The 24,853-nt window shown below is 37.1% G+C and overlaps 1 long non-coding RNA gene across 1 annotated transcript; it reads left to right on the forward strand.

Moving 5' to 3' along the window:
- The first annotated feature begins 4,805 nt into the window (after positions 1 to 4,805).
- LOC136253101 (uncharacterized) lies at positions 4,806 to 5,904 on the forward strand. The gene is made up of 2 exons (XR_010699954.1): positions 4,806 to 4,984; positions 5,049 to 5,904. It is a non-coding gene; the product is annotated as an uncharacterized lncRNA (long non-coding RNA).
- The last annotated feature ends 18,949 nt before the right edge of the window (positions 5,905 to 24,853 follow it).

Raw genomic sequence — 24,853 nt, forward strand, 5'->3', positions numbered from 1 at the left:
TCACTGATTTATAATCACAATGTAGGATTAGAATACTAGATGGCCTAAAGAAAACAACTCTCTTTACATACTGTATATAGTAAGATAGACAAACTAATCTTATGTTTCACAGATGTGGTTGGTCAGTGCTTTGACAAACTCAAAAATAAATGTAAATCACATGATCTCTTTGAAAATGGATGCAGACTCCTAAATTTTGTGCAAGCAGTAATAGATGTATGTATATGGCAAACAGGAGGGAAATGGAGGTCCCTCACTATATTTTAATTGAGATCAAGACATTCTAATAGAGCAGTCATCTATACTCTAATGAAACAGTCAGTTTGTAACTGACATTTGTATTACTTTTTGACCTGCCGGGTCACTGGTAGAGGCTCCATGAAACATATTGTATGACTTTGTATGGTGTAAAGAACTACTAAACTCAAGATTTGCCAATCGTGTAGCCAAGCATCACTTTGTACCAGCTAAGTGCTATGCTGCGTGCATGTGTGTTTGTTTGTGTGTGTCTGTGTGTGTGTTGTGTTAGTGAGTGAGTGAGTGAGTGAGTGATTGAGTGAGTGAGTGAGTGAGTGAGTGAGTGAGTGAGTGAGTGAGTGAGTGAGTGAGTGAGTGAGTGAGTGAGTGAGTGAGTGAGTGAGAGAGTGAGTGTGAGTGAGTGAGTGAGTGAGTGAGTGAGTGGAGTGAGTGAGTGGAGTGAGTGGACACGGATATTAATAATTGTCACTGTAACTGGTTGACTACAATAGATGTTATGGATCCCTGGGTGTTGCCAGTGTAGACACAAAGGCCTTGCAAGAAGTGTGCCTGGTTGATGATAGTAGAGGCAGTGAGAAGAGCTGATACTAAACAGAGAGAGGTAACTGCTTTGTATTGTAGTATTATGGAATGTTTTGTTTAGTATTATGTATGTATATAGACTGTTATGTCGTTCATAAATAAGTAGCAGCCATTTTTGCTGATTGAATTTTGCTCCATACTTTTGCAACTACTCAAGTATTTAGCAGTGTTGTAGTAGAACTTCTGTATCCTGGACCAGGACTCTAAATGTATGTGAACCCACACATACAAGCGGGAGACCATGAATATTAATGTACCTATATTCGGAGTGTCCTTTGATGAACCTTGCTGCATTGTTGGCCACACATCTCTTGAACAGTGATTAGATAGCTGTGCAAACTGTCCTTTACTCTAATAGCTATATGTAGCCTTCCTCAATCATTTATTCATTCTAATTTAAAATTGTGTTGGTAAAGTTTGCTACAAATTAACCTTCTGCTAGTCACAAGTGGTATTCCAGGTCGTGATAAACTGCTAACTTTCTTCTTGATTGTAACTCCGGACTTTATACATTAAATCAGTAAAAGCAAGACATATACTTGTGTACTAAACTATTGCACTGTGGTGGTGTGGTCTCAAGCTAAATATAACACTCAGCTTTGCTTCGTGTTATTGTTAGTCTCTTTACCATGCTCTCGACTATAATTTCATATTGCACTTGCCATGGGGCTTTACAGCACCAAATTTGTACTGGTGTTGTTGTACCCTATCCTCCTCCTCCAGGCTAACTATGGCAGATCAGATGAAGGTTGTGTAGAGAAGGTGAAGGAGGAGTATGAGTCACTGAACCTGAGACACTTGTATAGTGAATATGAAGATCAGAGCTACCAGACCATCAGTAAACTAATTGATGAACACAGTCACATATTACCAACACATGTCTTCCTGGAGATGAGGTATATCATCTACACAAGGAAACACAAAGATGGATTTTGTATTATTCAACATTTCTTGTATTGTTCTTATTTTTTATTACTAGGCTTTACAGTAAGATATACAAGTTTAAGTACACTGTTAAAACTAAAGTGTTATGGTAACACCTTAGGTATCATAATGACTACACTGTGACTACTACGTACATTTTTATAAAGTATGACTGTTGTAGAGTGACTGACTATCATTATATTCTATTAGAGTATCAATTTTTTTAATGAAGTAAAAAGGGGCATGCCTCATTTCCCCTGTGTATTATCTATGACAAATTTAACACTTTCATTTGCATATAAATTTTATATCTTTAGTTGTATTTTGGATTGGTTGAAATGGAATGGGATTTAAAGTATTTTAATTGCACAGTTTCTGTCTGTACACGATACACACTTGCTGTGTTCAACATTTCTTGGCACATAGCTATATACCTCATACTTGCAATAATGAATGCACTGTTATCAATACTATTCTGAGATGATGTTTTAGTGCACATAATGATAATATATCAAATGACTCATATAATGTGGCAAAATGCATATAATCATTAAAGGTTGATCAGAGGACTATACTGTACCATGAATATGTGTACCATGAATATGTGTACCATGAATATGCATACTTAATTAAAAATTTATTATAATCCATTTGTGATGCAACTGAAATATCTTGTTGCTCCTTGTTAACAGCTGTTGTTAACATCCTTGCGACAAGTGACAGGTTCATTAGTTTAGTTGTAGTAAGCCTTGTTCTACAAAATTAAGACACTGTATTGACCTCACATCCAGATAGCACCACCTGTCCTTGATTTAGGACCCGTGTTTATTTGAGCCTGTCATACAGCTGTATACAGTGCATAAGTAGATATGTAACAAAAATGTGTACATATTTGGTCAAAGATAGCCAATCCATCATGGCAAACTGTCACTGACTAACTATCTGTGATATTACTAGCAAAGTAGCAATGCAGTATAAAGTACTGTTTTATAACTAATACATAATACATGTATATATATATGACCACACAATGAGCCACCCAATTTACATACCTACACTATTCTATCCTTTCTTATGATCAGCTCATTCAGTTGCCATGCTTGCAGCTGCTACTTCTTTGTCCTTGTCATCTTTGATGGTGATAGTCAGAATGTATATAATAATTGTACTGTTTTATTATCATGCGCCTGCAAATACAGTACATACCCCTGTGATACAAACATCTCTAATACATTTTGTACATTGTACAGCTCTGCATTTGTCTTATATGGTGCTAACATTAGTATATTGAAATACAACTAATAAATTATAAATATTTTAAGTGTGTCCACTTGATCACTCCACCATGAGTTGTTAACATTTTTGAGGTGTGACATAATTTTTGTATTAGTTTTACATAGCCATAATTATATCACTACTAGCTATATAGAAATGCAATTTTCTGTTAGATTATTTACTCCAACAGGTAAGTTTACACCATGGACTTAGCTACAATTGTGAATACAAGATATTTAAATAGCTATAATACAAAATGGCAAACTTATAATATATTATTGTTTACTATACACAATAGCATACGTATAAGCACACAGTTTCATAAAAAACAACAGTTAACTATATAATATAGAGACACTTGATATCACTTTGTAAGTACATAAGAACTGAATGTGATGAGCCTTTAAATTGCTAGATGAAAAACTGCTAGAAACTTCATATTAATACACTCTAATTAAACAGCCAGATAACTGTTAAAAATTACACTGTAATTAAGCAACAATATATTGTCTTATTGCTGCTTTGTCTCTAATTTCTGCATGTCCAATAGCGACCTTCATAGAATAAGCAAAATTACCAGTTTTAGTGGCCTTATGATATGCACATACTGTGTACTTTCACTACACAGTATACGTACTTTGACAAGTGCAGGACCACTACAGAGAGATATATACATGATCACGTTTCCATACATACATATGTTGGTAACTCTAAGTATTATTCATTTGTATAAATCTGGACTCTCATTTGGGTTTATATAAATGAAGGCTTGTGATGGTACCACTTTAGTGGAAGGAGTCATGCAAAGCAAGACCTATTGTATCTAATGAAATCTGCAGCTTATACAAATAGTAGCTACAAAGAGTAATAGGATTTTCATATATATAGACACTTAAATTCACTGTTAGTATTGCTTTATGTATCTGTTTAATACTTAGGCTGATGCTAATAACAAGAAATTCTCTTAATTTTATTGTCCAAAAATCTGGACAATTAACACTGCACACTGTTCTTCCTTGCCACATCTAATTCTATAAACTTGGAAGATCGTAACTTAGTGTTCACGTAACATATAAACCTAAAATTTCCTCCATCCATTAAGCTATGCATGCTGGTACTCACTGCTGACCAAAGTTCTAGTCATTTGCTTTTTCCAATCTGAAGTTATGGATTGTCAAAGTTGGTAAATTGGATTTGTGTGGAAGACTCCTTTTCACACTTAGGGGGCATCTCCAAACTGATTTTGGTACGCTTAACGTCATAATGACGTTAAGGGGGGAGGGGGGTTCAGGCCATGACGTTATAAATTTTTATTAAAGCAGTTATAGTGTAAACAGCTAGGAATAGAGGAATTGACGTGATTAAGCAGCTACACTGCTTGTAGATTATGTTTTCAGGTAAAGAATATAATGTTTTGTGCTTCTATTGCCAATGCATTGTTTTCATAGTGTGACGTTAAGGAGAGGGGGAGGGGGGGGTCTGAAGTTAGCATCATTATATATGACGTTAAGCGTACCAAAATCAGTTGGAGATGCCCCCTTATTAGTGTGCAGCAAACTGTACCATAGAGGTACATATGATACTCTGGATTATAATATGATTAGTGGCATTTGGTTAGAGATTATGCAAAGTACCTTGTAATTGCATTCCTTTCTTGTGGACAATACTATTTGTATGTATTTCAATGACTAAATAAACATGTGCATATCATTATAATATGTACACAGACCACAATGACACCAATAGTTATTATGAGCGATCTAAATATGGCAAGAGGAGTGGCCAGCTAGTACAAATATAATAAGCTACCATCTGCATGTACTTCTATTAGTCTTGCAGTGTTCTGTTTGTTGTTGTGATCATAACTAGCTAGATATATAGCTTAGCAGTCATGTTAGCTGTGACAGGGATACTGTTGTGCCTCTTCCTTACAGTTGATTGCATGGTGAGTAGCCATACATCAGTATATGCTAATGCAGTGTTACTGGTATGTCTGTTCCATTTTGTAGGTAATCAAGACTGTTTCTGTGGAGACAAAAAATGCTTTGCTCCCTTTTTATCGAGTGTACACCCCATATTCTCTCCGCTCTAAAGCAGAATTCTCTGAGTCATATTCAGTAACCAGGACAGCACTTACCTTCAGTAGTGGAAGTACTTCCTATGGCCGACTCTTTAAGCTACCACTCATACCAGGAAATATTTTCCGCAGCACTCTTGCTGACATCACTGTGAAAATAACTGTGGGTTTGGATAATACCATCAGAAATTCAGCTGATAGTGATCCTAAATTCCTACTTAGTCATGGTCAAGATGGACGGTATGGAATAGGGTTTGAAATGCGAGATGACAGTGTTCGTTGTCAAGGAGTAGAAGGTGTGATGGGATCCTCTTTAGGCTCCAGAAAAATACATAATGGTGCTAGCCACCTTTCAGAGCCATTACCTGAACAGTTTACGATGATTATTAATCCTTCTGAGCGCTGGGGCTCTTGCTACCATTCAGTAGATAGTGGAGTAATATCACCAACTTATTTTAACTACTACCCCTACTTAACAAAAGGCTTGTATTTGGAGGTGTACAGGGAAGGTACTAGTGAGCAATACAGCTTCAATTACATTATAGTGGAAATTTATGGGAACAGTTAGAAACTTGTAGTACCTTCAATAAATGTTCAGTAAAATAACATTGTCTTGTCTTGCTGATTATAATTTGGAATATACGTAGGCCCTTTATATTGCATGTATTTAATAACAGTGTTTATTTTTGTATGAAGCTGCTGTATGTGCATGTACACAATTACTATTAACAATAATCTTATAGGACTGCATAATATTGTAGTTCTGTATTTGTTATTGTTTGCTACCACATTGGTTGAAAGTGAAAGCAACCACAACATGTACAATACCACAGGCATCCACCAATGATGATATTATTTTAATAGGATTGTGCAAACCAGTCAATGTTTTTATAGCTCCTTCCTCTACTGCTGCTGCTGCTGCTGCTGCTGCTGCTGCTGCTGCTGCTGCTGCTGCTGCTGCTGCTGCTGCTGCTGCTGCTGCTGCTGCTGCTGCTGTGGCAGCAACAGACGTGCAGTTATCTACACATATGTGACTGGGCCTGTGAAAATTGGGCATGTGGGCACACGATTTTTGCCTACTTTTTCAAACTTTCATCACTCATAACTTTTTTCTACCATTATGCTATGGCAATGCAATTTTCATCTCTTAGTAAGCATTTAGTATATAGGTTACAGAATGCGAATATTCTATTCCAATACTGAGATATGATCTGTAGTGTGACAGGGTGTAGTTTGTGCCCACATTCTCTATTTTCACAGGCCCAATCACATATACTATTTTATATATTGGCAACTTATATGCTATAGCAGCTGCAGCAGCTGCATGCCCTTTCCACCAATTAGCTAGTCAGTGTGTCTTCTACTGCATGATTGTTTGTTTTTTGAGTGTCTGGACTCCAGCTTAGAACCATTCTTCCTGTGGGAAGCAACAAATCATAAAGGATATCTTTTGTTCAAATATTATAATGTTATTTGCTGGACATTATTTTGGTATGACACTAACCATAGCCACACCTCTATCTCTTGTTTACTGTCTAACAATGTGTATATAGGACACTTATCACTAAGCTGATAAATTCTTTATGGTACACCACAGAATCACATGCCAAATTGGCAACAATAATATTGAAGTTGTGTCATTGATCAGTAAGCCAGTCAGGTGGCTTAGCATTGAAGATTGTTAGAAAACAAGGAGGAAGTAAATTAAAAGCTCCATGAGGCTTCCTTGAAACATTCTGAATGAGGAAGTTTACATGCACTTTCCACCAATTAACTAGTCAGTATGTCTGCCTTTTAAGTGTCTGGCTAGAACCATTCTTCCTGTGGGAAGCAACACGTACATCATAAAGGATATCTTTTGTTCAAATATTATAATATTTGATTTGCTGGGGTAGCTAGGTAAAAAGTGGACCCGGGACCCACGGAAATCTAACTCTGCATGGAATTTTATACACTTCACAGTATTCTATACTTTTACTAGGTACCTTTGCAAGTAGTCTTGCATGGCCAACCCACTTTCCCCCCCCTCGCGGAGTCTCACACGATGTTTACACTAATTAGAAATTATAAGCGCCTCTGAAAAAATGTCTGAAGCTGACTACATTTATAGGCCACTGCCTGCTGCACAGTAGGCATACTAGTCTATTATGCTGTCTAGCTCTACTAGAGTAGTTTAGGAACATTGTGCAAATGCACCATGATGTATGAAGAGCTGCTGGAACTTGCTTAATTAGCTTAGCTAGCTAGTAATTGCTCGCCTGCTGCACAATGAGCTTGCTAGTCTATTATGTCATAGATAGTACGTAGTATATACTATCTATGATTATGTCGCCTAACTACTAAAGTTTGAAACATTGTGTAAACAAATATTCTAGAGAAATAGCGAGTGACCTATAATTAATGCAGTCTGCTTCAGACACTTTTTCAGAGGCGCTTGTAATTTCTAATTGGTGTAAACATTGTGCGAGACACCGCGAGGGTGGATTGGCCATGTAAGATTACTTGCAGAGGTACCTAGTACAAGTATAGAATACTGTGAAGTGTATAAAATTCCAAAAAGAGTTGGATTTCTGTGGGTCCCCTGTCCCCTGTTTTTACCTACCCTATTTGCTGGACATTATTTTGGTATGACACTAACCATAGCCACACCTCTATCTCTTGTTTACTGTCTAACAATGTGTATATAGGACACTTATCACTAAGCTGATAAATTCTTTATGGTACACCACAGAATCACATGCCAAGTTGGCAACAATAATTTTGAAGTTGTGTCATTGATCAGTAAGCCAGTCAGGTGGCTTAGCATTGAAGATTGTTAGAAAACAAGGAGGAAGTAAATTAAAAGTGCCACATCTTTGCTGAGGCTTCTTTGAGACATTCTGAATAAGGAGGTTTGCATCATATGTTTTCTATAAAAATCATGCACTTCACACTAACACATTTTAGTATAACAATAATTATTATTCTTGGAGAGCACTGTCAACACTGTTAACTTTGGTAGTAATCATAACACTTTACCGGCCAATGTCCATACTAATGTTCAGCACCCTATAGTTGCTGTGAAGGTGTTGTGATGGCACTTGCATGGTGTTGCATAGGAGAGCTAAAGTGTTACAAGAAGTGTAACACAAGGTTGTTGCTATGCCTTAATTGTGTTATAGTGACACACAATTAAGGCATTCATTTTAATTTTCTGATGTTTTAATTGGGGGTGGAGTCATTTTGATTACTTCATTTACATTATTGATAGTTATTTAGGAAACACAATTGACCTGTGACATGTAGCAACTTTAAACAGGCTGTGGGACTAGGAGTCCTACAGACCTTCAGCACTTGTGCTGTAAACTCTTAATAAATGAATACAGTATAGTAACTCAACAGGATTACACTTACTTCGTCTTTCTAGATTTTATGTAAGTTGCAAAATGTGAGATTTCATTCACAAGCTCATTACAGATACACTGGTGTGACTATAACACCTCTTAAGGTGCTTGTTATTTTCAGGGATGCTGTAATAACACTCTCTAGAATTTTAGAGAAAATATTATAGATGTTGTGCTATAACATAGTGTATACGCAGACCAAGCAGTTTACCATAATTATATGCAAAGCTCAGTGAATGACTTAGTACTAGTATATAAATACGCCTTACTAGTAAGCCAGATATCAAAGGTTTTCATGAAGTGTGTGAAAAAGAAGATACACCTAGTCTGCAACAAATTCAGTAAAGAAATTTAGTTGAACTTTGATGGCTCATATTGTTTTCATGAATGAATATGGCAATATTTGGTAAGTGGGGTGCCAAAGGTCAAAGGTGTTTGCAGCATAAAGTTATTCCACTTGGAAAAGGGAATGCATTCAGATACTGTAGCTATAGCCACACTTATATAGAAAATTTCAGCCAATTATCTATATGCCATGATAAAAAGTCACAAAGCTTCAAAGTTCAAAAATTGGGTCAAATTTTGTGTGTGAAAGCGTAACTTTTCACAAATCCAGTCACATGTATATAGTTTCCTTCCCCAGGGCTTCTCCACCCCCTCCCCCCAAAAAAACCTGAGGGTGATCAAAACGTAGTGGCCAAGAATTAGCTGTGATAGTTGCTCAATGGCAAAAATTTTAATAATTCAAGTGAATTTGTGTGTTGCCTTCTCCTAAAATTCAACACCAAATGTGACCGGGCCTGCAAAAACAAGGCATGTGGGTACAAACTACACCCCATCACTCTACAGGTCTTATCACAGTACTGGAAAAGTACATATTTCCATTCTGTAACTTGCATCATGATGCTAATTAATGTCTTACTAAGAGCTGAAAATTGCAGTGCCATAGCATAATGTTACAAAACGTTATGAGTGATGAAACTTTGGAAAAGTAGGCAAAAATCATCACAGCCATTTCTTGGCTGCCACCTTGGATTTCACATCTTTTTCACCATGGCTTTTTTAGGGTGGGGGAACATTCTTTTTCACAGCTTGGCTGTATGTGATTCAGGCCTACGAGTAGGGGAGCAGGCCCATAGCCAGGGGGGTTCGGAAGAACTGCCCTCTTGGGAAAAAGGTCCACAATTTCAGTAAAAAGGTCCACAATTTTAGCAAAAAGGTCCACAATCTTAGTATACAAGTCCAAATTTTCAGTAGCAAAAGTCCATTAGTTTCAGTTTAATAAACACCACTAATAAGAAGCTAAATTAAGTGCTCCGGGTAGCTAGCTCATTCAGTGCTTGTAATGTAATGCAAGATCGAGATACTTTAATAGAGCAGTCAATCACCCTAATAGAGCAATCACTCTAATAAAACAATCACTCTAATAGAAGTCACAATTACATTTTTTTTAAAAATCTGTATGTAACTACTTAATTTATTTACAAAACCATATTTGTTGTCTAAACTAGAATATAAAATTTTTGGTGGGCAAGCCCCTCCCATGCAGAGCCCATAAATAGCATCCATGCTTCAATGCACGATCCAACAGAGTGCTCAATCTTTCCCATTCTTATTTACTATGACATTATAGACACAGATGGTATAATTACAGTAGCAGTAGAGATATTTCCCAGATGTCATCCAAATAGCTGGTCTTGAGCTTACCTAAAATTGTTATTTTTATTGACTGGAATGCCACTAAATTCAACATTTTAGTGTCTATTTTCAAAATATTTCCTGGTAGGGCATGCCCCCAGACCCCCCTAGTTTCAGCATGCTTTGCATGCTGGGTGACACACCACAATATAATCCATATAAAAAAGGCCTCAAAAAAGGTCGACTTTTCTTCTAAAAGAACCTACCCAGAAAACCATCATTGCCAAAGTTCCCTCCCGGAGGGAACTTTGGAAATGATGGTTTTCTGGAAGTCTTTTCTGTAGGATCTGAGGGCTAGCTTGCCTCCAAGAATATTAGAAGCTCTGGAATAGTCTATATTGTTACAAGTCAGTTGAGTGGCTACTTACAATTATATAAAATATGACTGTTTTAGAATGACTGACCAGTGATTATTACTCAATTTTTTTAATGAAGTAAAATTGGCATACCTCATTTCCTCTGCCTATGATCACCACTACCTTACACATGATAAATTTGATACTTTCCTTTGCATATTAATTTTATATCTTTAGTTGTATTTTGTATTGAGTGAAATTGGTTGAAATGGAATGGGATTTAAAGTATTTTAATGGCAAAGTTTCTGTCTGTACACGATACACACTTGCTGTGTTCAAAATTTCTTGGCACATAGCTATATGCCTCATACTTGCAATAATGAATGCACTGTTGTTAATACTATTCTGAGATATGTTTTGTTCCAGTGCACATAATGATATATCAAACGACTCATAATATTATAAAGTGGCACATTGTTAATCAGAGGACTACATTGTACCATGTATATGAATTAATCCACTTGTGATAAAACTGAAATATCTTGCAATTCTTGCTCCTCGTAGCAGCTGTTGTTGACATCCTTCTGACAAGCCACGGGTAAGCCTTGTTCTACAACATTAAGACACTGTAGTCTTCAAGCTTATGCATGACCTCACATAAATTTTAGGTAGCGCCCCTGTCCTTAATTTAGGGCCCTGCATTTGTTTGAGCCTGGCTATAATATGGCTCTATATGGTGCATGTGTATATTAATGTGTACATATATTTGGTCACGATACCAATCCTATTATGACGTACTGTCATTAACTAACTATATCCGTGTATAGCAATGCGGTATTAAGTACTGTATTATAATACATAGTCAGATGTCCACCAATACAGTATTACCTATTTGCATACTATACCTCCACTGCCCTATACTTCCTCAACTATCATGTTTGCAACACCATCCAGCTACTACTGCTTTGTCCCTGTCACTATAGTGCTATATATCATCATTGATGGTCAAAGCCAGAATGTAGCTATTGTAAATATACGTACCTGTGATACAGACGTCTTTAATACATTTTGTACCTCGTACAGCCCTAAATTTGTCACTCCTTAATTATAATGGTTAAAGGTTAAAGGTTATAGCTATTATAATATTCCCTGTATGTTTTTCACTATACTTACTATAAAATAGCCAACTTTAATTTGATGCAGTTGCATTTTGCCGCTGTTCTAGGGTGACTTGCTAGCAATTATAAAAGTAAAATTGACTCAGCCCTCAGAGAAGCAGACCCCATATTTTCCTTTAAGAACTCCTCTGCCTGGTGGTAACTAATACTGCCCATCATATCATAGTTAAATTCATTAATGCATACTACTACTGTAAGGTGATAGATGGGTAGAATTGGAATCCAATTACCGTATATATGCAATGCAGGAATTTAATTCATATTGACTGAAAATACTGTATGTAAATAAATTAATATAATAACGAAATATAGAATCATTTAATAGTGCATGTCTGAGTGGCTGCAAGGCGAAGCATGGTGGGTGGCTATATAGCCACCCCCTTTGTATCAGCCTCTGGTAATCATAATCAATTGAATATTAATAATATTGTAGTACATAGATACCAGGGGCGGATCCAGACTTATGGAAAGGGGGTCAAAAATGAACTGAGGCACTACATTGTCTCTGGTTTGATAGGGTGAGACAAAAAAAAAAAGGTCACAGCCAGCTGACAATAGCTGCCCACCTCACCAACCACGCATTTATAGCTAATAAAGTACATAAAAATCCTTAAATAGCTCACTACACACTGTTCTAATACTCTGACTGCTTTATTAGAGTGAATGCTCTATTAGAGTGTTTCGATCTTGGTATACTAAAAATTTTTGGAGGGGGGGTCAAGAGCCCCCTTTGACCTCCCCTGTATCCGCCCCTGATAGATACATTAAACTCAAGTGCTGGATCACACAATTAACACTATAATTATATATATATATAGGGACTAGCCTAGCTTCTGAGGTCTACATGGTACATACCTACAGGTTATATGATTGTAAGAACTGAAACATACAAGTGTATGTTAAGTACAGGAATAAAATGTTACTGATTACACTAATAAATGTAGTATTTTACTGAATGTAGAGCTCCAGTTGATCAATCAAAGGGGATCCAACAGAAAATACCATTGTCTGCATATTCTGGCTTCTATATCACTTGTAGCTACTTCTCTTGTTCAATTATTGGTTGGGTCAGGGCCGCCCACAGGGGGGGGGGCAACTGGGGCATTTTTCCCCGGGCCCCAGCCTGAAAGGGGCCCCAGGAAGGGCCCCCTGAATACCTGTTTAAAATATCGATATACTCTAATAGAGCAGTCACAGTATTCTTCAGAGGAGCAGTGTAGCAAGCTTATAGATAAGGAGATATGGTTGGTGATGGGTAGTTATTGTCATTGCCAGCAGGTTGTGACCTTTTTTTTTTTTTTTTTTTTTTGGTCTTCACCTTACAACTTGGGTCAAGGGCCCCACTTTAACTCTTTGCCCTGGGCCCCTTAATTTCTCTGGGCGGCCCTGGGTTGGGTAGCAACAGTTAGTACTACTGTAGCAATTAGATCCATCCCACAAAGTTTCATTAAAGAAATAGGCTGAAGTGCTATAGGCTTGAGTGTTGATGTTTACTGATTCACAGTAATATTTAGTACCCATAAAGGAGGGTGGGGCTGTTCCTCTACCAGCAGCACATGGACAATTGTATGTGTATGTATGATTATCATACAAGCCAACTGCATAAGCCCAGATGTGGTGATAAGACTTCCATAAGTGATTAATAGTCCATCAACATACCAACCATCAATTGTTTGGCTTTCGGCATCATGACAGCATGATGTGCATAGAATCCTTCCCCTATTCCCTTCTGATATCCTCTTGCTCTACTACACACCCTCTGGTAACTTGTTCCATTAGTGAAGAAGTTGGCAGACGTGCAAGTATGAATGTTGTCACTGACCACACAACAGAAGAATTACTGGCTTGATACCATCCACTGGGACAGTCATCCCCTGCACTGATATCAACATTGATTATTCTTCTCCATCCTCCACCCACACCAGCACATGTTGTGATAAAGCCAGCAGCAATTGCAGTTTCTGTCATGTTGCAATATTTCCATTGTGTGTCATTAATACAATAGTATCCTGACTTGTCGAGAGTTTCATGATTATTGTTGAAGAAGTTCAAACAAGATACTCCAGTATAAGTCATCCCACAGAAAACTTTGCTTGGTCCATCAATAATCCTGATCTTGACCTCTCATGGCTTTCAGGGTTGTTGTTGTAAATACGTTCACAAGACTCACCAGGGTAGAATGGAGCTTTAAACCAATACACAATACATTGATCAGTAGCCATCACCAGTTCCTTAGTGAGTATCACTATTATAATGTAATAAACTACTGACATTAGTATCAATAAGTGCAGTAGTGAGTGCAGAAGTGAGCAAAAATTGTTTATACTCTGTGTACCACATCTCCCATACTAAAGCTGTCACGTTTGCAGTGCACTTTTTGGCTTCTTGTACTGCTTGCATGCATGGAGTGTTTAAAGATACGTATTCATAAAGACTATGAAGCAGGCACATGCATACCAGAACCGCAGCAAGACAAAGTATATTCATTAAGTCTCAGTATTTGTGTGAGAAAGTGCTTGATAACACTATCAAACTGAACTATTGTCCATCAAATGAAATGCTGGCTGATATGACTATCAAAGGACAAGTGGTTGGATTTTTTCAAACCCTTCTAGGAATTTGCTCTATTTCACTTTAATTAAAGGTTTTGCTTAGGTTCTTTGGCCTGTGATAAACACCTTGTGCAAGCTCTGTCTCCAGTGCCTAACTGGTAAAGATAAAAACAAAAGAAGTTGACATGTCTAAAAAATAACTGGAATGTCTGCTCATGGGTGAGAAGGAGTTATCACTCTGGTCAGACAATTAAATTTTTGGGTGTAATTTTACTAATTTAAGGTGTACTATATTTAGTAGGTCTGTACATTGAAAGGGTAAAGGTATACACTACTCGAAACATTAAAATATTTCAAGTAGTATGTAAAATTCAAAATCATAAGCTATAAGTGTTGCTGTCATGTGAGAAACTATGATAAAAGTTTACAATGTGCCCTGTTGACTGTTCTATAATAGATTCCAGATTCTGGAAACATGAAGTTTTAATTTCTTACAATTAAGAAATTAAAATTTCAACTATTATTTAACTAAGATAAAAGTTTACAATGTGTCCTGTTCCATAATAGATTCCAGAATCTAAAATCTATTATGGAACAGGACACATCCAAAATCATAAGCTATAAGTGTTGCTATCATGTGAGAAACTATTATTTAACTAAGATAAAGGTTTACAATGTGCCCTGTTCCATAATAAATTCCAGATTCTGGAAACTGAAGTTTTAATGTCTTATAGCTTCTGATTTTGGTGAAAAGATTGAGATACTCTAATAATGCAGTCAGGCAATATGAACTACTCTAATATGTCATATAGCTATAGTGGAAACCCTTTTCAAAATTCCTGCGTACGCTCCTGAGCTTGCCTCCAAGAATATCAGAAGCTCTGGAATTGTTACAAGTCAATTGAGTGGCTACTTACAATTTTATAAAACATGACTGTTTTCGAATGACTGCTCAGTTATTATTAGAGTATCTCAATTTTTTAATGAAGCTAGTAAAATTGGCACACCTCATTTCCTCTGCCTATGATCTCCACTACCTTACACATGATAAATTTGATACTTTCCTTTGCATATTAATTTTATATCTTGTAGTTGTATTTTGGATTGGGTGAAATTGTTTGAAATGGAATGGGATTTGTAAGTATTTTAATGTCACAGTTTCTCTCTGTACACGATGCACACTTGCTGTGTTCAAAATTTCTTGGTACATAGCTATATGCCTCATACTCAGGGATGTAGCCAAGGGTGGGCATGGGCGGGCATTTGCCCAAACATTACAGTTTCTTGCCCAACCATCACAAACTTTTGCCCAACCATCACAAGTAGTTTAAGATTCACGCAAGGATTTACAGCAGCACCCTGCTTTAATATTGTAAAGTATAAACGTGTATCTCAAATAAATGTACCTGTGATACAGACAATAAATATATGTACCTGTGATACAGACATCTTTAATACATTTTGTACATTGTACAGCCCTAAATTTGTCACTCCTTATAATGGTTAAAGGTTATAACTATTATAATATTCTCTGTATGTTTTTCACTATACTTACTATTAAAATAGCCAACTTTCATTTGATGCAGTCGCATTTTGCCACAGTTCTAGGGTGACTTGCTAGCAATTATAAAAGCAAAATTGACTCAGACGTCAGAGAAGCAGACCCCATATTTTCCTTTAAGAATTCCTCTGCCTGGTGGTAGCTATTACTGCCCACTATATCGTAGCTAAATTCACTAATGCATACTGCTACTGTAACGTGATAGATGGAATCCAATTGGCATATGAAATGCAGGAATTTAATTAATTCATATTGACTGAAAATATGCAAATAAATTAACATAATAATGAAATATAGAATCATTTAATAGCGCATGTCTGAGTGGCTGCAAGGCGAAGCATGGTGGGTGGCTATATAGCCACCCCCTTTGTATCAGCCTCTGATAATCATAATCAATTGAATATTAATAATATTGTAGTACGTACATACATTAAACTCAAGTGCTGGATCAAAGAATTAACACTATATATAGGGACTAGTCTATCTTCTGAGATCTACATGGTATATACCTACAGGTTATATGATGGTAAGAACTGAAACATACAATTGTATGTTAAGTACAGGAATAAAATGTTACTGATTATATACACTAATTAATGTACCATAGTAATTTGCCAAATGTATAGGGCTCCAATTGATCAATCAAAGGGCATCCAGCAGAAAAATACCATTGTCTGCATATTCTGGCTTCTATATCACTTGTAGCTACTTTCCTTGCTCAAATGTTGGTAGAACCACAGTTGGGTAGCAACAGTTAGTACTACTGTAGCAATCAGATCTGTCCCACAAAGTGTCATTAAAGAAATAGGTTGAAGTGCTAGGTTTGAGTGTTGATGTTTACTGATTCACAGTAATAGTTAGTACCCACAAAAGAGGGTGGGGCTGTTCCTCCACCAGCAACACATGGACAATTGTATGTGTATGTTTGATTATCATACAAGCCAACTGCATAAGTCCAGATGTGGTGACGAGGACTGCTATAAGTGATTAATAGTCCATCAGCATACCAGCCATTAATTGTTTGACCTTCAGTATGATGTGCATAGAATCCTTCTCCCATTCCCTATTGATATCCTCTTGCTCTACAGGTGATAACTTGTTCCATTAGTGGAGAAGTGGGCAGAAGTGCAAGTATGAATGTCGTCACTGACCACAAGACAGAAACTAACACCAGAATAACTGGCTTGACGCCATCCACTGGGAAATTCATTCCCTGCACTGACTTCAATGTTGATTATTCTTCTCCATCCTCCACTCACACCAGTACATGTTGTGATAAAGCCAGCAGTAATTGCAGTTTCTGTCATATTGCAATATCTCCATTGTGTGTCATTAATATGATAGTATTCTGAGAGTTTCAGGATTATTGTTGAAGATGTTCAAACAGGATGATCCAGTATAACTTAAGTCATCCCACAGAAAAGTTTGCTGGGTCCATCAGTAATCCAGTAATATTCTGACCTCTCATGGCTTTCAGGGTTGTTGTTGTAAATATGTTCACAAGACTCACCAGGGTATACGTAGAATGGAGCTTTAAACCGATACACGCTACACTGATCAGTGGCTAATATCAGTTCCTTAGTGAGTATCACTGTTATAATGTAATATATAAACTACTGACATCATTTACTAATACTAGGCCGGTATCAATGGGTGCAGTATCGACTGCTAGAAGTGAGCAAAAACTTTGTTTATACTGTGTCTACCACATCTCCCACATAAAAGCTGTCACATGTGCAGTGCACTTTTTGGCTTCTTGTATGGCTTTACTGGAGTGCTTAAAGATATTCATAATGACAATCAAGCAGGCATGTGCATAGCAGAATCACCACAGTACCACAGCAAGACCAAGCACATTGTTTGTGACACAGTGCTCGATAACACTATCAAACTGAACTATTACCCATCTAATGAGATGCTGAGTGATATGATGACTATAAAGGACTAGTGGGTGGATTTTTCAAACTCTTCTAGGCTTTAGTTAAAGGTTTTTGCTTTGCTCATGGTAAACACCTCATACAGGCTCAGCTTCCAGTCTTCATCATCCAGTGCCTAACTGGTAAAATTGACATGTCTAAGAAAATGACTGGAATGTTTGCCCATGAGTGAGAAGGAGTGTATAGAGAAATGCAATCTGGTCAGACAATTAACTTTAACATTTGGGTGCATAGACTGTGTAATTTAAGGTTTAAAAGACTATCATGAGCTTTAGTAGGTCTAGAAAATTCTACCTGTAGTGCTACATAAACAGATATGTGCTTGTACTGGTGTAGTGACTCAAATTATTGTCATTTTTTTGCATTGGATTAATGTTTGAGCCATCTGCTAGCACTAGTTCTACACAATAAGTACTGCTCTATGTTAACACATATTGTCCATGATATTCTTTATCTAAATGTGCATGAGTTACTGTGTACCATGTATTACTACTGTGCGTTATATGTTACACCATACAGTACAATAGTGCTGTAATGGAAGTTACATGTGCACTTTTTTTGCAAAAAAAATTGTTGATAATTAAAAACTAACTTCACAACCTTTACGGCTGACACCTTGGTAGTATATTTGATAGGTATAATCTCAAGCCCAAAGTGTCTTCAGTGCTACTCAAAATGCTCTATGTAGGTTGCTACTAAATTGTATTATTTAGTGGAATTTCTACCGACTAACTACTGAATACTTCAGACAAACATAACTCATAACGGCTAAGGCTACAAGCTTGATTTTTTCACTATTAGATGTCACTCACTTTTGGCATACCATAGTACTTACAATGAATGTATCACGGAATTACTCCTTTGTGTATCCTTTTCACTAAGAGCACAAGTTGTCAATTCACTGTAGCACATAAAGGTTTCCTTGTGCTGCAGCTGACTATCATGTGAATACACATTTCCATCATAATTGCTAACTGAATTCATTGCAGGGGCATTTCTTGCAGGGGCGGATCCAAGGGGTTTCACTGAGAAACTAGTCAAGTATATTTAGGCAATGAAAACTTTCCATTGATTTGCAAAATTATCAAAGACTTAGACCAAAATACTCTAATAGAACAGTCATATTTCATGTTTCTCAAAAACACTTGTAGTTTACCTATACCTCAAAATCTGCAATTCCTCCCCCCCTCAGAATGGAATACACGCATGTCCTTCAAATTGCCCCACCTCAATCTCTACTCTCTGGCCTGCTCCTGATACTGAACCACCAAAAGCAAGCTATAAATTTAAAATGTCAGCCTAAAGATTTTTTGGTGAAAACTGTTACCAGATTCAATCTCAGAATACAAAATTTCTTTGGGGAGCATGCCCCAGGTTTAAGTGTGCATACAACACATTTCTCACTAAAAGTCCTGAAGCCACCCTTGTCCTGTACTGCTATATCACTGAGTCATTGTGTAACAGGCTGAACATACATAGCTGAAAACAAAGCGTAATGACCACTTCACTTTTCAGTAGCTAGTAATGATAGTTGGGATGAGTCATTGTTTACGCACAAAATATGTCTGTCAACTTTTGATGTGGTATGTGTGAGATTACCGGATATACCAGTAACTACAAAATGTTGAAATTACAGTAGGAATTTTAAGTTTGAATAGGGATCATATAAGATATTATAGAAATAAAAAGCAATGAAAAAGGGAGGTGCCTATATACACCTGCAAATATACTAGTGGACATTTATCATCCTGAGGATTAAATGTCTACTATACAGATAAAGTTTCAGTCAAAACTGTCTCCAAATTCAATCACAGAATGCTATTTTTTTCAAAATTTCTCAGGAATCATGCTGGCTTCCAGACCACCCTCTATAGAATGCTCATGCTTTGCATTTTACAGAGTGTGCACACTGTGCAGACACTTAAGCTTCTACCATATGCTAGCAAAATCCTAGATCTTCACTCCCCTGTGTGTTTGTACATTCATACTACTTATTTCCGTTATCTCAATACCTGTGTGCCAGTTAAATTGCAAGAAATGTCGATATAAATAAAGCATATAAGAGTGAACAATTCATAAAGGCTAATTTCAACTACTCTAGTTCCAATAGAACATTTGATTCTACTGTTCAGATAGTTATTGCATTATTATCCCTCTATACATAGGTACCAGGTTATAGTGATATACAAGACAGTTTATTACTTCTTCTTTCTGCCAGTCAGAGCTGTTATGTACATAATTAGGTCTACGTATAATTATTATGTAATAAATAATTTTACAAGAAGTCCTGATATTTGGTATTGCATATTATTCTGACGTGTTGTGTCAGTGTTTTGAGACTAGTAGTAACTGTACATTATATTTGTACACATGTAACTTATGCATGTATGTTGTGAGATTACAACTTGCATTGCACATACTAGCACCCTAATGGAAGATCCATATTATAGTTATTAAACTAGACACTAGAGTAAGTTTCAAAAGTGCCTCTAGTGCAGTTGGTCTGTTGTAACTGTTTCAGTAGAACAGTACCGATTTAATGTCCCAGTACAGTCCGTCGGAATACAGCAATGAGAGCAGGTACCAAGATTTTTGTTAAAGCCTTTACTACATACAAGGATGCAGTATAGCAAACCCGATATTCTTAATAATGTGAATGGGTTACTTGACCAACTTGTGTTTGGATAAATGCACTTAATTCTGAAATAATGTGTGCATGGAATGGATGAAAGAACAACTACATACAATTTACTGTAATAATCTTCAAATTAGACCAAATATTTGATAAATGGAATACTGGATAACTGGTGAATGGGATAAGGTCCCACTGTGTCATCAGGAGCTTGTACAGTTGGACCTCCATTATCCCAACACATGTGTGCCAATTTAGCCTCAAACGCACAACTGTTGTGATAAATAAAGCCCATTCATTTAATACACATAGTTCTGTTACATAGTTATTAGAACATTTACCAAAATATACAACAGTTGATATTATACTCTAATAGAATGGTCACTTATGCTGAGGTCCTACTGTAGGTTTGTTGAATGGTTGACAAATTTGGAAAAATGTTTACAACAATACTGGTAGCTACATAAATTAAAAAGACATACTAGCTGTTCACTCACTTCCAGAAGAGAAGCTTGTAATTACCAACAACTACACTTGTTGTCTTCAGTGTCTGTCCCAACCTTCCCCATCACATTCGGATCACCATAACAATGCAAAAAGTCATCCTAAGAAGAAATCAGCATGATTATATGTATGTGTCCACACATATATGCAGCATACTCACACACAACTGTCACACATACTACACAACTTGTGCATTACTCACTCACTAAATGTACAGCCCCCTATAAGTGTAGGTAAATTCTCCTGGGGATAGTCACTTCTTTAATAGGACCACCTTGTTATAGTGGTGACCTCTAGAAAGTACACACCAGAGCATATGTAACCTTTCCAACAAGACCATCTTAATAAATTATTGAGTGCACGAGATCGATGTACTCTAATAGAGCAGTCACCTAACTACTCTAATAGAACATTCAGTGGAATCATATGAGTTGGTTCTGCTATGCAATTAATTCAATCTGTCTCCATTAATTGATATGTAATTAAGAGCATGAGTCTGCCTGAAATGCCTTTCATTTACTACTGTATCTACAGTACCTTAATGATGGTCATTGTTATAATATTATAGGAGTATAGTGCATGTACCACTGAAAATACTCTCAGATTCAATCTCAAAGCATTCAAATTTCAAACTTTTCCTGTGGGGGCATGCCCCCAGATCCCCCTAGTATTGGCAAGCTTTGTATGTTGGTATGCTTCAGCAGCTTTGCTCACTAAGGTAAAGTAAATGATTTGAAAACACTTTGTAACTTACAGCCACTCCACATGACTTTCCCCCCCACTTTTGAGTACTGTTCTCCGCCCCTGGTTGCTCCTAAGCACACAGCAACCCTACTCCTACACATCTTCATTTCACATCAGCAATCGATTACCAATTCTTTTATATTTAGTTGTGACAACAACATAGATTACATAAATGTGACCAGATTTTACAAAACCAATCCAAATCACACATCAGGCAAAATCAAACTAACACCTCCAGTGGATAGTTACACCATTGTGCTAATAGTCTTGACCCTTACTACTACTCAAACTACTTGAGGCTAGTTTCAACAGACATCTTTTCTGGGTGGTGTGTGTAGAGCTCAAATAGTGGTTTCCGGTCTTGTGAAGGACCAATGCTTCAAATTGTACCTATAAAATTGCTATAAATTAATTTTGGTGAACTTTGAGACATTGTGAAAGGTAACATGGTTACAGCTTTTGGGGGCCCCTGCTACTAGAGATTCTATACTCTGGTCAGCCCCCCTCATATCAACTACTTCCTCCGCCACTGCTGAAAGGTAATTTATTGATGCATCTTTTGTGTAATTTCATAGCGTGCTTGCTATCTTTGGCAAATTACTTTGGTTTATCTCGAAACTTCTAATGTGCGATTTGGATTGTTTTTCCAAGATCCATGCAGTCACAAATTACACTACAGATAAGTTTAAATGGGCCCATGGGACCATCCATGATTCATGGGATGGTCCCATGGGCTAGTTTAATTAAATAAACTTTCATAGCAGTTAGTCAACCGATATACAAACACGAAACTACTGCAAACCTTTGCACTTGCAGTGGACCACTGGATCCACTGCAGGTGTTACCACATTATGGACCACTGGACCCACTGCAGGTGTTACCACATTGGTGTTGATATGTCATTGTTGAAAACAAAGTGGAATGGTCACTTTGCATTTCAATTATTGATAATCAGGGAGCACGTTCAGTCATGCATATAAGGCAGGGATTTGCCTTCAGTAGTTGGCACCAACCACCACTCAAATAAAATAACCACCACTACCACTCAACAGCCACTACAGATTCACCTCTGACCTACACAAGTCAATGCTCCACGCCGACTCAATTATATAGTAGCCAATACTATTCTAAACCTGAGCACATCATTTATAAGGTGTTTGGTTCCATTTTTCCTTTTGATGTGGTGTGCAATAGGTTGCAGTAATGAATTATGTTACTATGAAACAAGTAAACAAACAAGTGCTTTATATATGATATTATTGCTACTCAAACTAATTTTAGTAGGGATCAAAGTGATAATTATCATTATAGTAAAACAAGAGTCACTGTGCATATATATGTGGGAAAATCCCTGAACAAATTGTAATAACATGTTTGTATTGCTATATATACTTGTGGATTTTTCACTCGCTGAAATTTGCAATTGTTATAGCGAACCCAAAGGAATAATCATTAGTGCATGATCTGAAAGAGCCAATTATTGTTAATTTGTAGTCAATGTAGGATTGTTACTGCTTCAAAATTTGCCAATATTGTAACAAGAATAGAGCACAAGTATTATGCTATTTACTAGATGTGCTATTAGTAGGGTCAAAAATAGTGGTTTCGTGACCAACCTTTGGCTAACAAAGTTTGATGGTTTAATATTGTATTTTAGGGTATTTTAAACAAAATGAACTCCCACACCGCTTTTTAAAGTCCGGGGAAAGTTCGGTAGAGCCAAAAATCCAAAATGGCTACTAGCTGACATGTGCAAAAGTAAAATAATGATATACGTAAAAGTCAAATAAAGGTTCTTTTTAGACTAATTTGGGATCAAGGAATCCATTTCTGATGTTATTTTTGTGATTGGATGTTCTGTTAATGTAAAATTTCAACAATTTTGCTCAATAAGATGTAATGCATATAAATAGCGTGTTAAGTCTAATTCAATGTTCATCCAATGACTCCAACTCATTTGATGATTCAGGTTCAGTATCAAAATCAGATTCAGATGCAGCTTCAGATTCAGCTTTGAATTGGCAGAGTCATAGTCATCCTGTTACACTGATGGGACTGAAAGTGAAATTGGAAGGGCAGGTTTGTGTGGCCACTGATCTGCAACAGCCATTCACCAATTCCCAACCATGACCTTTAGGAGAGGGATGTCTTCTCAGGTCATGGTGGTACTGAACATAGGCTAAAAAGTTGGAACATTTGATATGCTGCTCAAGATTGTCATCATCAGGAAGCAAACGCATTGAAGATGTTTTTCTTTAGTCTTTCCACTTGGTTGCACGGGCTAGATTCAGAGAGGAATTTAGTGTGTCTCCATACATGTAGCAGATAACAAAGGACTTTAGGTCATTCAAGAATCATCACTCAGCAGAAGGCCTTCTCTACACTTTGAGATGAGGCTACGGGCCTCAGTACTTTTTGACAGTTTCTCATAGAGGGATATCTTGCTGTGCCCAGAAAAACAGCTGTTGGCTTACAGCCAGTCAAGGCATGAAAAGGTATGAAGATTTGGCAAAATCATCAATACATATGCTTCTGCAAAAAAAAAAAAAAACCTGCTTCTTAGAGGTATTATAATACCTGGAATGTAATGTGAAATGGCTACAGCCTGAATGTACACATCTGTGTCTTCTGCATCAATTACTATGAGATTGCTATAGCCAGGTGATATCGATCTTAGAGCTGCATAAGCAGATAGCATAATTGTGTCAGCCTCATCCTTACTAAAGCACAGGCTTTCTTTGGTGTCACCAGTTGACAGACTCACACAGTCCTCACCCACTGAGTAGACTAGTTCCTGACTGATATACTTAGACAGTTCTGAGAGCTGATGAGTTTTGATTAGAGCCTGGAGGCATTTCTTATTGCCAGCAGTGTAGAGAATTGTCTTGAATTTGTAGGCCATGGGAAACAGATCAGCTGGCTTCATATACACATTGGGTATGGGACCTTGACCCTGAATGCGCAATTCACGCTCATCATCTTTGGTGGACTAAGCATAGTCACGGGGATCATTGATGCAGATGATGGTGGTAACACTGACATGCAGTGCCAGGATCACAGACCCTATTTTGTTGGTGTAGTCATCCCAAGTGTATGGAGGCCCATCACTCTTGACCCATAAGTGATGCTAGGCACTACATCATGTCCACTAATGCTGTGTAGGAGTTGACATCAAGAGGCTGTAATGCTAACTTCTGCAGAAGTTTGCTCTTTTGAGTCTTTCTGAAAGTACCATTGGGATTAAATGGTGTT

Source organism: Dysidea avara, chromosome 4 (genome assembly GCF_963678975.1).
Source record: "Dysidea avara chromosome 4, odDysAvar1.4, whole genome shotgun sequence".
Lineage (NCBI taxonomy): Eukaryota > Metazoa > Porifera > Demospongiae > Dictyoceratida > Dysideidae > Dysidea > Dysidea avara.